Source organism: Balaenoptera ricei, chromosome 2, assembly GCF_028023285.1.
Source record: "Balaenoptera ricei isolate mBalRic1 chromosome 2, mBalRic1.hap2, whole genome shotgun sequence".
Lineage (NCBI taxonomy): Eukaryota > Metazoa > Chordata > Mammalia > Artiodactyla > Balaenopteridae > Balaenoptera > Balaenoptera ricei.
The window spans coordinates 123,602,086-123,613,577 of record NC_082640.1 but is presented as its reverse complement, the minus strand read 5'-3'; positions in this window follow the sequence as shown (position 1 = coordinate 123,613,577).

Here is an 11,492-nt window from a genome sequence, read left to right as displayed (position 1 = left end):
CCAGAGGTTCCTGCGAAGACCTGCAACTGGGCAGAAGTACATCAAAGGCCTCTCAAGATGATCGATTGGACGGGAGGTCTCAAAAGGCATCTTTTTCTACTGAAAAGTGGTGGACACTCTGCAGAAGGATGAGAGTCCTTTCAAGAGAAGAATAGGCTCATGTTGTTATATTTGCTGAAGGAATGGCCCTTTAGGAGACGTGATGCTTACCGCTCCCGCTCAACTCCGAGCCCCAGTGTCTCCCCACAACGATCTCCAAAGCCTCTACCTGGTCTCTCCTGTGCCCGCCCTCCCCTCACATTCTCCACACAGCTGCCAAAGCCATCTTTTTTTTTTTTGGCTGTACTGCTAGGCTTGTGGGATCTCAGTTGCCCGACCAGGGATTGAACCCTGGCCACAGCAGTGAAAGCCCAGAATCCTCAAATGAAAAGGAACATGAAACCATGCTCCCTCCACAGCTGAAAATTCTCTAACAGCACTTGATATCATTTTATGAACATAAATGAATAAACAAAGCCCAGGGATCAGCAAAGATGTTCTGGAATGGACCACATAGTAAGTATTTCAGGCTTTGTCCAATATGGTGCCTGCTGTGCTGTTGTCCCTCAAAGATGGGCTGCGCTAGAGTGAAGCAAGCCAGTTATCCAGTGAAACAAAGTCAAAGGAGATGGTCCCTCTCAAGGCCGTGAAAGCAGCCACAGAAACACATAAAGAACAGGCATGGCCATGTTCCATGAAAACCGTATTTGGCCCCCAGGCTGCATGCACCAAGTTCTCAGGTCAGAGTCTGCATTTGCTCATCCTCTTCCTGGAATCCTCTTTCTCAGATTTTTGCATAGATGGCTCCAAGTGCTAGCTGACTCAGTAAACAGATTAAATGTATATTTGGAAAATCAGCGAAGAAAGAGCTCTAAAAATGAGAAAATATTTTGGAATGAATTTGATTTTAGATATTTCCCCCAAAGTATTCAAGTAGTTCTTATAGGGGTGAGGGAAGCAGAACTTCATTGACATTCTTTGCACTTACTTTAAGCCTTGATTGGCTTTTTATATTTTTAGTTGCCTGGGGGGGTGGGGTGGGGGCGGGGGCTGGGAAGGAGGGAGGCCACCCTAATCTTGTCATGTTTAAAGCCTCTAAAGTCTCAGTGTGGCCCTGCTGGCTCCTTTTGGTCACTGTGGCCTCAGGTCAAGCGTTGCCTTCTCAGGGAAGGTTTCTCCAACCAGTGACTTGCTGGTGCCCCTTCACCACCTATTACGTTCTGCTGTTGTGTTTTCTCACAGCACGTAATCACTCTCTGCAATTATTGTGCTTTTTTTTCCTTTAATTTATTTATTTTATTTTATTTATTTATTGTTTTTGCCTGCGTTGGGTCTTTGCTGCTGCGCACGGGCTTTTCTCTGATTGTGACGAGCGGGGGCCACTCCTTGCTGCGGTGCGCAGGCTTCTCACTGTGGTGGCTTCTCTTCTTGCGGAGCACGGGCTCTAGGAGCACGGGCTCAGTAGTTGTGGCTTGTGGGCTCTAGAGTGCAGGCTCAGTAGTTGTGGCACATGGGCTTAGGTGCTCCGTGGCATGTGGGATCTTCCCGGACCAGGGCTTGAACCCGTGTCCCCTGCATTGGCAGGCAGATTCCCAACCACTGCGCCACCAGGGAAGCCCCTATTGTGCTTTTTTATGTGCTTCCTTGTTGACTGTCTGTCTCCCTTTCGCATGTGGGCCTCAGAAGCCCAGGAATCCTGTCTGCCTTGTTTACTCTGCCTCCTGCACCTAATACAGTGTCTGGCACATGGAAGGCATGCAAGAAAATATTTCTTGACTGACTCAGTGACTGAATGAAAGAGCTCAAAGCGTTTTACGTATGAGGTCTGATCCTAGGTGAAATTCTCTGTCCATCATAGAACCTTAAAAGTGACTTGGAACCCAGCTTGGATAACCGAATCGGCTTTAGCTAATGGACTTAAATCAATTTAGGCAAAAGCCAATTTGTCAACTGAAGAATTTGGACCAAATGAGATTTGGTAGAACATTTTGCTACTATATCATGGGAAGATTTTTCAGTTCTTTATCTTTTATCCATTTGGTCTGCTTTTCCAAAATGTTTGCTTTTAACTTTCTACTTCTTAAATTTTAATGAACTTTTGGCTTATTCTCTAGGGAAACATAATTTAAACATCCAACAATAAAAATTTTATTGAGAAAATCAGATTTCCTTGAGTTCTGTGCATGAATATAGAAACAGTTAAATATGCAGTGCATATATAACAGTTAAATATTGAGTGTATGGTGAACATCTGACTTGTGTCAGGCATTGTTTTGGGCACTAGGATTGCTGTGGTGAACCCATTCTGCCTTCAGACTCCTGGGAGGAATAGATGTAAAACAGATTCAAACCAAAAAAGTCAAGTTTTTTTTTTTTTTTTTTTTTTAATTGTCACTTTTTTTTTTTTAATTTTATAGCTACTTTATTTATTTATTTATTTATTATTTATTTTTGGCTGTGTTGGGTCTTCGTTGCTGTGCGAGGGCTTTCTCTAGTTGCGGCAAGTGGGGGCCACTCTTCATCGCGGTGCGCGGGCCTTTCACTATCGCGGCCCCTCCCGTTGCGGGGCACAGACTCCAGACGCGCAGGCTCAGTAGTTGTGGCTCACGGGCCCAGCTGCTCCGTGGCATGTGGGATCTTCCCAGACCAGGGCTCGAACCCGTGTCCCCTGCATTAGCAGGCAGATTCTCAACCACTGCGCCACCAGGGAAGCCCAAAAGTCAAGTTTTGATAGGCAGTAAAAAGGAAATAAACAGGGAGCTGAGATGGGCGATGCCTCCTCTTGTTCGGGTGATAAGGAAGGCCTTATGGAAGAAGTAACATGGAGGAAATGATGAGAAACTGCCTTTATGGAGGGTAGGGAAAAGTGTATTGCAAGGTGAAGATACCACATTATGCAGCGTTACTAAGGTAGGAAAGAGAGCTTGGCTTATTTCAAGAACAACAAAAAACAGGGGTGTGACTGGATCACAGTGGGTAAAGAAGATGAGGCACAATGAACTGGTCACTGGGGCTTCCCGGGCCACGGTAATGAGTTTGGATTTTAAGTGCAGAGGTTTCACAAAGCAGAGTGATGCCAGCTTATTTAAGTCTAAGGAAGATTGCTCTGGCTTCCGTGTAGAGAACAGATTGATGTGGGGCAAGTGTAAAAGTGGGGAGCCCCAAGAGAAGGCTGTTGCAGTAATCCACACGGGAGATGATGGCAGTCTGGAATGGTTGTGGCAGTGAGACTGGGAAGGAGGAGAAGTTGGAGGTACAACTTGGCAGTCGAATTGAGAGGCGTTGTTGGTGAGTCCAACGTCGGAACTGAGAGTAGGCATATCAGTCAGTGTCCAGCTGGGAGAACAAAAATCATTCCAGGTATTTCAAGTGGAGGGAATTTAACCTAAGGAATCAGTTACAAAAGTGTGGGAAAGGTTGGAGGAACCAAAAGGGGAGGATGCAGTGACCTAGAGATAAGTAACTGCAAGAAGTCTTGGACCACTCCTAAGGCTGGAGATAAAATAGAGAAGTGCTGATGTTTTCAGAGCCCAGGAGTGCCTGGCATCTGGCACCGCGGGAAGCTGCCAATGCTGTTGGCACTGGCCACCGCCCCAACCATGGACGCTGTTGCTGGAGCTGCTGAAGGCCACTGCCACAGCCACTGTCAGAAGCTTGTTTTTAAAGGCAGGTGTCTCTCCCTCCCTCATTTTATCCAGTTTCCCACCAGTGCTTCCCACTGGCAGCATTTAACTCAGCCGGCTGGCAAGGGAGTCTGGGAGATGCAGTTCACAGGATCCCAGCCACCTCCAACAGAGCGGCGCACAGAATGGCAGGGCCTGTACTTACCACGAGCAAGCCAACGGCCAGCACATGGAAGAAATAAAGGTTTGTTTTAAGTAGGAAAAACAATCTATATTTTATACAAAATATATATTATATTTCTTTTTTTTTTTTTAACAAAAGCAATATGTGCCCATTAGAAAATACAGGAGGGACTTCCCTGGTGGTGCAGTGGTTAAGAATCCACCTGCCACTGCAGGGGACATGGGTTCAAGCCCTGGTCCGGGAAGATCCCACATGCCGCGGAGCACCTAAGCCTGTGTGCCGCAACTACTGAGCCTGCACTGTAGAGCCCGTGAGCCACAACTACTGAGCCCACGTGCCACAACTACTGAAGACCGTGCGCCTAGAGCCCATGCTCCGCAACAAGAGAAGCCACTGCAATGAGAAGCCCACACACCGCAATGAAGAGTAACCCCCGCTCTCCACAACTAAAGACCGCACACAGCAACGAAGACCCAGTGCAGCCATTAAATAAATAGCTAAATAAGGAAAACAATAGAATGTAAAAAGTTCCATATTCCCACCTACCCAAAAACAATCATTAATAACAGCTTGATCTCAATCTCTCTTAAAAAGGGACTCTAATTCTACATTCAGTTTTGTAACCCACTGCACTAAATTTATGCAATCAAACATTTGCTGGACATTTACTTCATTACAACTAGCTCCCAGGTTGAATATTTATGTTCTATAAACATTTTCCGATTATAAATGTAAAAAAGGAATTATTGCCTGAAAACAAATTTGCAGTTTAAGAAAACAGTTCATGAAGAATACAGTCGTAAACTCTAATTTGACTATTAGGAGATTATTTGCTTAGGTAGAAAGAGAAAACATTCTTTTAAATATAAGGTAGAATGTCAGGTCTTCCTTTATCCTGTTCATTTCCTTTTTTGGGAAGAAGAAAACACAGTAGAATTTCAGAGCTGGAAATGGAGAGGAGCTTTAGCTACAGAGTACGCTAGAACTCTCCTGCTGCCCATCTGCCTGGTCTCCGTAGAGTCAGACTTCTTGAGGAAGCTGGTCCTCTGAAGTGTGCAGAAGGGGTGACATGGAGACAAGGTGGCTTTAAGAGTGGGTGCTAATTATTATGGCTACAGGGTGACCATTTCTCTGGTGTTACCTGTTAGAATCCTTTTGACAACTAGTAGCAGAAAACCGTGACTTAAATTGGCTTTAAAAATGAGGAAATGCATTATCTCACATAACTGGAAGTCCAGAGGTAGGACAGGCTACCGGAATAGTAAGATGAGCCGCTCAGTGATGTCACCAAGGTCCCAAGTTCTTGCCACACTCTGTTCTGCCTTCCTTCTGAGACTGGCTCCCTTCATGGTGACTAGATGGCTGCCAGAGGCCACAGAGCTCCCTGCCCTCCTCCATGTTCAGCAAGAAAATTAGATCCTTCCCTTCAATACAAATTCTTTTCAAGCAGACCAGTGGTTCCCAGTACTGCTGCATATTAAAATCACCAGGAGTGCTGTATCATTTATTTATTTATTGTGATTATTTCATTTGCACTTTATTATTTCATTTGTACTTTACTATTTATTAATTGATGATGATGATATATTATTTATTTGCTATTTTATTTTTTTAACTGCAATACCTAGGCCTTTTCTCTAGAAGTATTAGTCTGGGGTAGGGCCCAAGCTGGAGGTCATTTTTAGAAGCTCCCAGCTGATTCTCATGTACAGCCAGGGCAGAGAACCACTGGTTTAGGGTGGTTTAGATCACCTGCCCACCCCTAGACAGTCACCAGGGTAATGCCATGAACTGATTGGCTTAGGAAAGTGGACCTCCAAGTGTGACCTCCCCCCCGCCGCCCCCCGCTCCGGTCTCGACCAGCAGAAACAGCTCCCAGGACCCTGTCAGAGATGCAGATTCTCGGGCGTCACCCAGGACTATGGACTCAGAAACTCCAGGGGTGGGACCCAGAAGTTTGTGTTTTAACAAGCTTGCCACGTGATTCTGATGGATACTAATGTTTGAGACCCACGGCCTGAGATCAATCAGGCTCCTCTCTGGAGCTTGGGAGGAGATAAATACGAGAACAAAATCGAGGTCTGTTAGAACGGTGAACCGCAGGACCTCAAGCCTTTTAACGTTCCCTCCTCCCACCGACAGGCCAGAACAGGGCGGGGGAATCCACCACCTGAACCCCCAGACCCGTAGCTGTACAGAGAGGCCTCCCAACTGTGCCACCAAGCCTCAGCCACAGCAACGGGCTTAGCAGTGGGCCCAGCTAAGATGGGAAGAAAGCACGTGCTGTAGGTACCCATTCCTTCCTACCCTGGGGAACCTGGAAGTTTCTGTAGATGCTAAAGGGCTGAAAAGACAGGCCTGGTATATACTTTCCTGAAAACCCTTTGAACTAATTTCAACTACTGTACAGTTTCAACAGGATCCTGGGGGAAAAAAAAAGGCCATTCAGTAAAAACAAAAGAAATCTGAACACAGTAAGGACTTTAGTTAACAATAACGTCACAGTATTGGTTCATAAATTGTGACAAATGTAACCATACTAATATCTGATGTCAGTAGGGGAGACTGGGTGTGTGGCATGTGGGGACTATGTATAAATCTTCACAACTCTCCTGTAAATCTAAAACTATTCTAAAATAAGGTTATCTTAAGTACAGCACATTAAGATGTGAAATTCTAATGAATGAAGAAAACACCTTTGGAAAAAGCTTTGTAAAATTAAGCAAAAAAAGTTCTTTAAAATATTCCATATTAATAAAAATTTGACACTGCTGTATTTTTATGATCGGTGCCATGTTTTTAGCCAGAGAGAATGCTTTTTAGACGTTTTCAGCTTAAACAAAAGTTGAATTGGAAAACACTAATGAATATTCCTGATATGTCACACTTCCTAGAACCTGCACACAGCAGAATTATCAAAGAGCAATTGAGAGAGGCTTAAACTTGTTCATATGCTTAGAAATAATTTAGAACCAATCAAGTCACATTCTTTGCCATCCCCTTAGACTTGGAAAGGAGTAGGACGGCTGGACTCCACAGGGAATGGGACATAATCCGATGCATCTCTCTCTCAACCCAATTCATAGCGGTGAGCTCAAGCGTAAATGCCCTTCAGGCACTCTTCTCTTGTTTCACCAGCTCCATTTAAATGAAATGGACATCTTGTGTCCTGAGGGGTGAGTCTGGCAATCTGATCGGGTGGACTGAGGTGTGGCTTATTACTGACTACTACTCTCAACAGACTGTACATCACTGAATTTATGTGGGATTCCTGGAAACACTGGGCCATAATTGGAACGGAGCAAAGAGCAAATCCTAATTTGTAGCTTGGAAGGTTACTCGCAATGTAGTCAACTAAATAATTCATGGTAAATTTTGCTTACTGTCCTTCTACACTAAGTACCAGTAAGGAAACCAAGAGTTAAAATTGTCATTGCAGGTGAACGTGCTATAATTAAGGGTTATAATAAAAAAGAGTATTTAAGGGCAAAAACGTTGCTATGTCAAGCAAGTGGCTCAGAATGATCCCCACCCCACCCCCAATCTTATCTCATTTGGAATCTCTTAGATTTTGTCCAGCATTGTTCTATTCTCTCACTGTGTGAACTTGGACAAGTTCCTTAGCCTCTCTACTCCTCATTTTTGTCCTCTTCACAATAGTGAAAATAATAAGCCCTTGGTGGTGTTAGAAGAATTCATAGAAATAATGTTTGTAATACTTTTAGCACAGTGCCTGGAATATATGGTGTTAAAAAAAGTGTTGGATAAATCAAAAAATAAGATCATCCTTGCCCACATTAAAGCCATTCAATGTAATGATAAACCTCTTGATAATATGGCATGGCAAAAACACAGAAAAGAATATTCAGATGCCAGCTTGGAGGGAGGGAAGCTCTGGCACAGAAAGATGTTGAAGGGGTGAAAGAAATGTAGATGGTTTTCATCAGAAATAAAAAAGGATGTGATGGAACTCTCCCAAATTACCAGTAAAAAATGTAAAATGGTGCAGCTGCTGTGTAAAACAGTGTGGCAGTTCCTCAAAAAATTAAATGTAAAATCACTATATGACCCAGCAATTCCACTCCTAGGTATATACCCAAGAGAACTGAAAGCAGGCACTCAGGTACTTACACATACATGCTCATAACAGCATTACTCACAATAACCTAAAGGTGGAAACAACCCAAATGTCCATCGGCTTATGATGGATAGATAAATGTCATATATCCATGCAATGGAATATTAGCCATAAAAAGGAATGATACATGGTACAACATGAATGGACCTGGAAAACATTATACTAAGTGAAATAAGCCAGACATACAAGGTTACATATCCTATGATTCCCCTTAAAGGGAATATCCAGAAAAGGTGACTCCATAGATACTAAAAGCAGATTGGTGGTTGCCAGGGGCTGGGGAAGCGAGGAGTAACTGCTTACTGGATACAGGGTTTTCTTTTGGAATGGTGAAAATGTTTTGGAACTGGAGAGAGGCGGTGGTTGCACAATATTGTGAATGTACTAGATGCCACTGAATTGCACACTATTTTTGGTGAATTTTACCTCATCCAAAACAAAAACAAAAACAAAAAAAACCCCACATACGTACATAAACAGGACAAGAGTTGAGTGCTCTCTTGTTGTGGTTGAGAACACAAAAGCATTCCAGGCTTCCTCTTCCACTGACCAGAGAGATTCCTTTCTTAGGGAAGTTACCTAATGTCCAGCCCCTCTGGGCCCTGGTTTCCTCATCAGTAGGAAAATGAAGTTGGACTACCAGGATCCCTTCCGACTCGAATTCCAAGGCAAAGAAATTCAGCTTCCTTCTTTCACCCTCTCTCATCCACATGCTTGAAAAATGACTGCGTCTGTACTGCAGATATACACTGGAAGACAATTTATTGAAATTAAATTACAGGGAAATTAATTTTAGTTATTAACAGGAAAAGTATTTTAATATTTATTGTGATAATGATGCAAATTAACGGGCAAATAACTAGAACAAATGCACTTGAACCATTATCTTGGTGTTTGCCACTCTGACGTTCAGACTCCTCTGAGCCCATGCATGACTCCAGCCTGTCTGCACCCCTTGGTGTAATCACACACTGTGCTTTTTGCCAGTCACTGTATCTCAGGCTGCTCTGCCAAATGCAGTGCTGGCAGCCCCAAGTTGATTAGGAGGCCCTTGATTGATTAATAGGTGCCCTTGCCAAGTAGGCAAGAACCAGTCCCTGGTTCTTCTAAGGAATGGTTCTTACTTAGAATACCTTTCTAAGCTGCCCATGCTTTGCAACCAAAGTAATCTAGAACAATTTAAAGATTACAGTCACTAAAACTTGCTCATAGACTGCTGCTCTGGTTACACCTAAACTAGTTGTAACTTTATTCTAAAATTATGGAAATAGTATTTGAATAGTGAGCCAAATTTACCAGTCCCGGGATTTAAAGTCCTGGGTCCACATGTTCATTCTGGGAGGTGGGGATGTAATTTTGTGTATTTTATTGACCACTACCTCCTCCACCTTCTACTGCGGATTTCTGGTCCTCTGTAAATCCCCTAATTATTCCTAGGAGTGTCAGGTGTATTTCCAAAGAACCTTCAGAAAAGTTTCAGCCAACTACCAAGTCTGTCATTTCCCCCCTTTTAAATTCAAGGATATCTACTTCTGAGGTCTACAACAAACCCCGAAGCTGCAAAAAACACAAGCCACTGCCTACCAGGGACCACATTCAGGCGGCCTCAGACGGCTCTTCTCCTGGTTACATGTTATCCACGATGCCCCTGAAGGAGATCACTGGATGGGCCAAGGTATTGTGGCTATGCAGGGCTCCAGCCCAAGTCAGGGAAGGGCCTTCCTCTCTTTTGGTATTGCAGCTCCATCTTACTCCTTGCAGCAAATGAACAGTCCCCAGGTTTCCAACCCAGTCCCCAGTCCCTGAACATCCACCATGGCTGGATAGGGAGGCAAAGCCAGGAGACAAGTATCCTACAGAATGCCTGACTCCCCCCTTCACTGGCCCGTGAGGTTTTGCTCTGAGCCGGGCTGCTCTGCCTGACACTCTCCCAGTGACTTCTCTCTGGGGAGGCTCCCCCCATCCCTTCATGCAAATAGACCCTTGGGCAGGCTTCGTACAAGCCCAGACATGCCCCAATCGCACGTGGAGGTTGCCATGCCTCAGGGTCAGACACCAGGTTCCGGGTACCTATTTATTAGGCACTTACTATGTGCTACGTGCTGGGGGTCCAAGGATGATGGGCTCCTGTCATCCAGGAGCTGCTGTGGGAATTTAGACGGCAGCTCCTCGAGGCTGACCAATCAAGCCGTTACCCCAGTTGGTGCACCTCCTGCCGAAAGGTCATACCAAGGGTGCCCACTATCGCCATCTCGGCAGAGGTCCTCCTCCCTGTATAACTAGGAGTTTCGCCAAGTTTCTCGTGGACCACTTCTTCAGGTTCTTACTTGATGACCGTGCGCCTCTGTGTGCTTCTTTCCATCCGTAGCAGCAGCATGCCTTTCCTGTTCTGCTCTTTGTTCTTGGCCCAGACTTCACTCCATTTCTCCTCTCAGATGAAGAAAAGAGAGGGCTATGGGCAGGAGAATAAAAGTGTAAACGCTGTAGGGGATTGTGTACAAAATGATACCTGAAAAACCCGTACATTCTCCTTCTTCTTCTTCTTCACAAATGTTAATTGTACTTTTATCTTTTACTCAGTTTATTTAAACTAAAAAACAGAAACAGGTCACCCATTTTTTTGTTGTTCAACTTTATATAAGACCTAACGCATTGGAACTTACAACTTAATGTGAGAACTGTACATTCTTTTGTTCAACCTACATGAAGAACCCAAGTGCAAACTGATGTAAAATTAAAAATGTAGAAAGGGCTTTGCACGCAATTTCTGAATCTTTTTCTCCAGAGTCTGTTCTCTGGTGTTCGGTAGGAAAGGGAATAAAAAAAAAATTCATTAAGCAATCAGCTTACCTTTGGATAACTAAAAAGTCTTGCGGGACATGCCTGTGTTAGCTGTTACATGAGCATGTGGTGGATTCTGAAGGCAGACTTTCAGAACATTATATTTTAGTAAGAAGCTTGAAAGATAAGTGGATGAAAACATTCAGCAAAGCAAAATACAGTATTTTTAGGATTCAGTGAGATATGACCCAGTATTTCTTCATTGTTCACACCCCCCTTCATTGAGCTCATGGGACCTTGAACATAGTAGGGGTCAGGGAGATGCTTGTTAATTTTATTTAAAATTGGATTCCTCCCAGTCTCTCAGTGTCTTTGTATCTCCCGACCTGGGTCAAACAGCAGAGGAAAGGGGAATAAGGTACCAGGTAAAGCTAAAACGAGATCATTGCTAAAATATTTGTTTGTTCCTGGGTTTATTATTTTATTCAAAAGCCTGGGAGGTGACCAGCCTAGAATGTGGCAGTAAACTGTGCTGTTAATCCGTTTACATTTTCAGAGTTGGGATCCAGGTTTTCAAGTTTGTTATGGGATTTTATGCAAAACAATATGCAAATCGATAGCATTCTAAAAATGCCGTCTGTTCTCCGGCCCCTCTCCTGGTCACAAACAAGGGAGGCTGGCGCCGGGCTCGCCGGGCTCCTTGGGCAAGGGGTAAACCCGGCGGGGT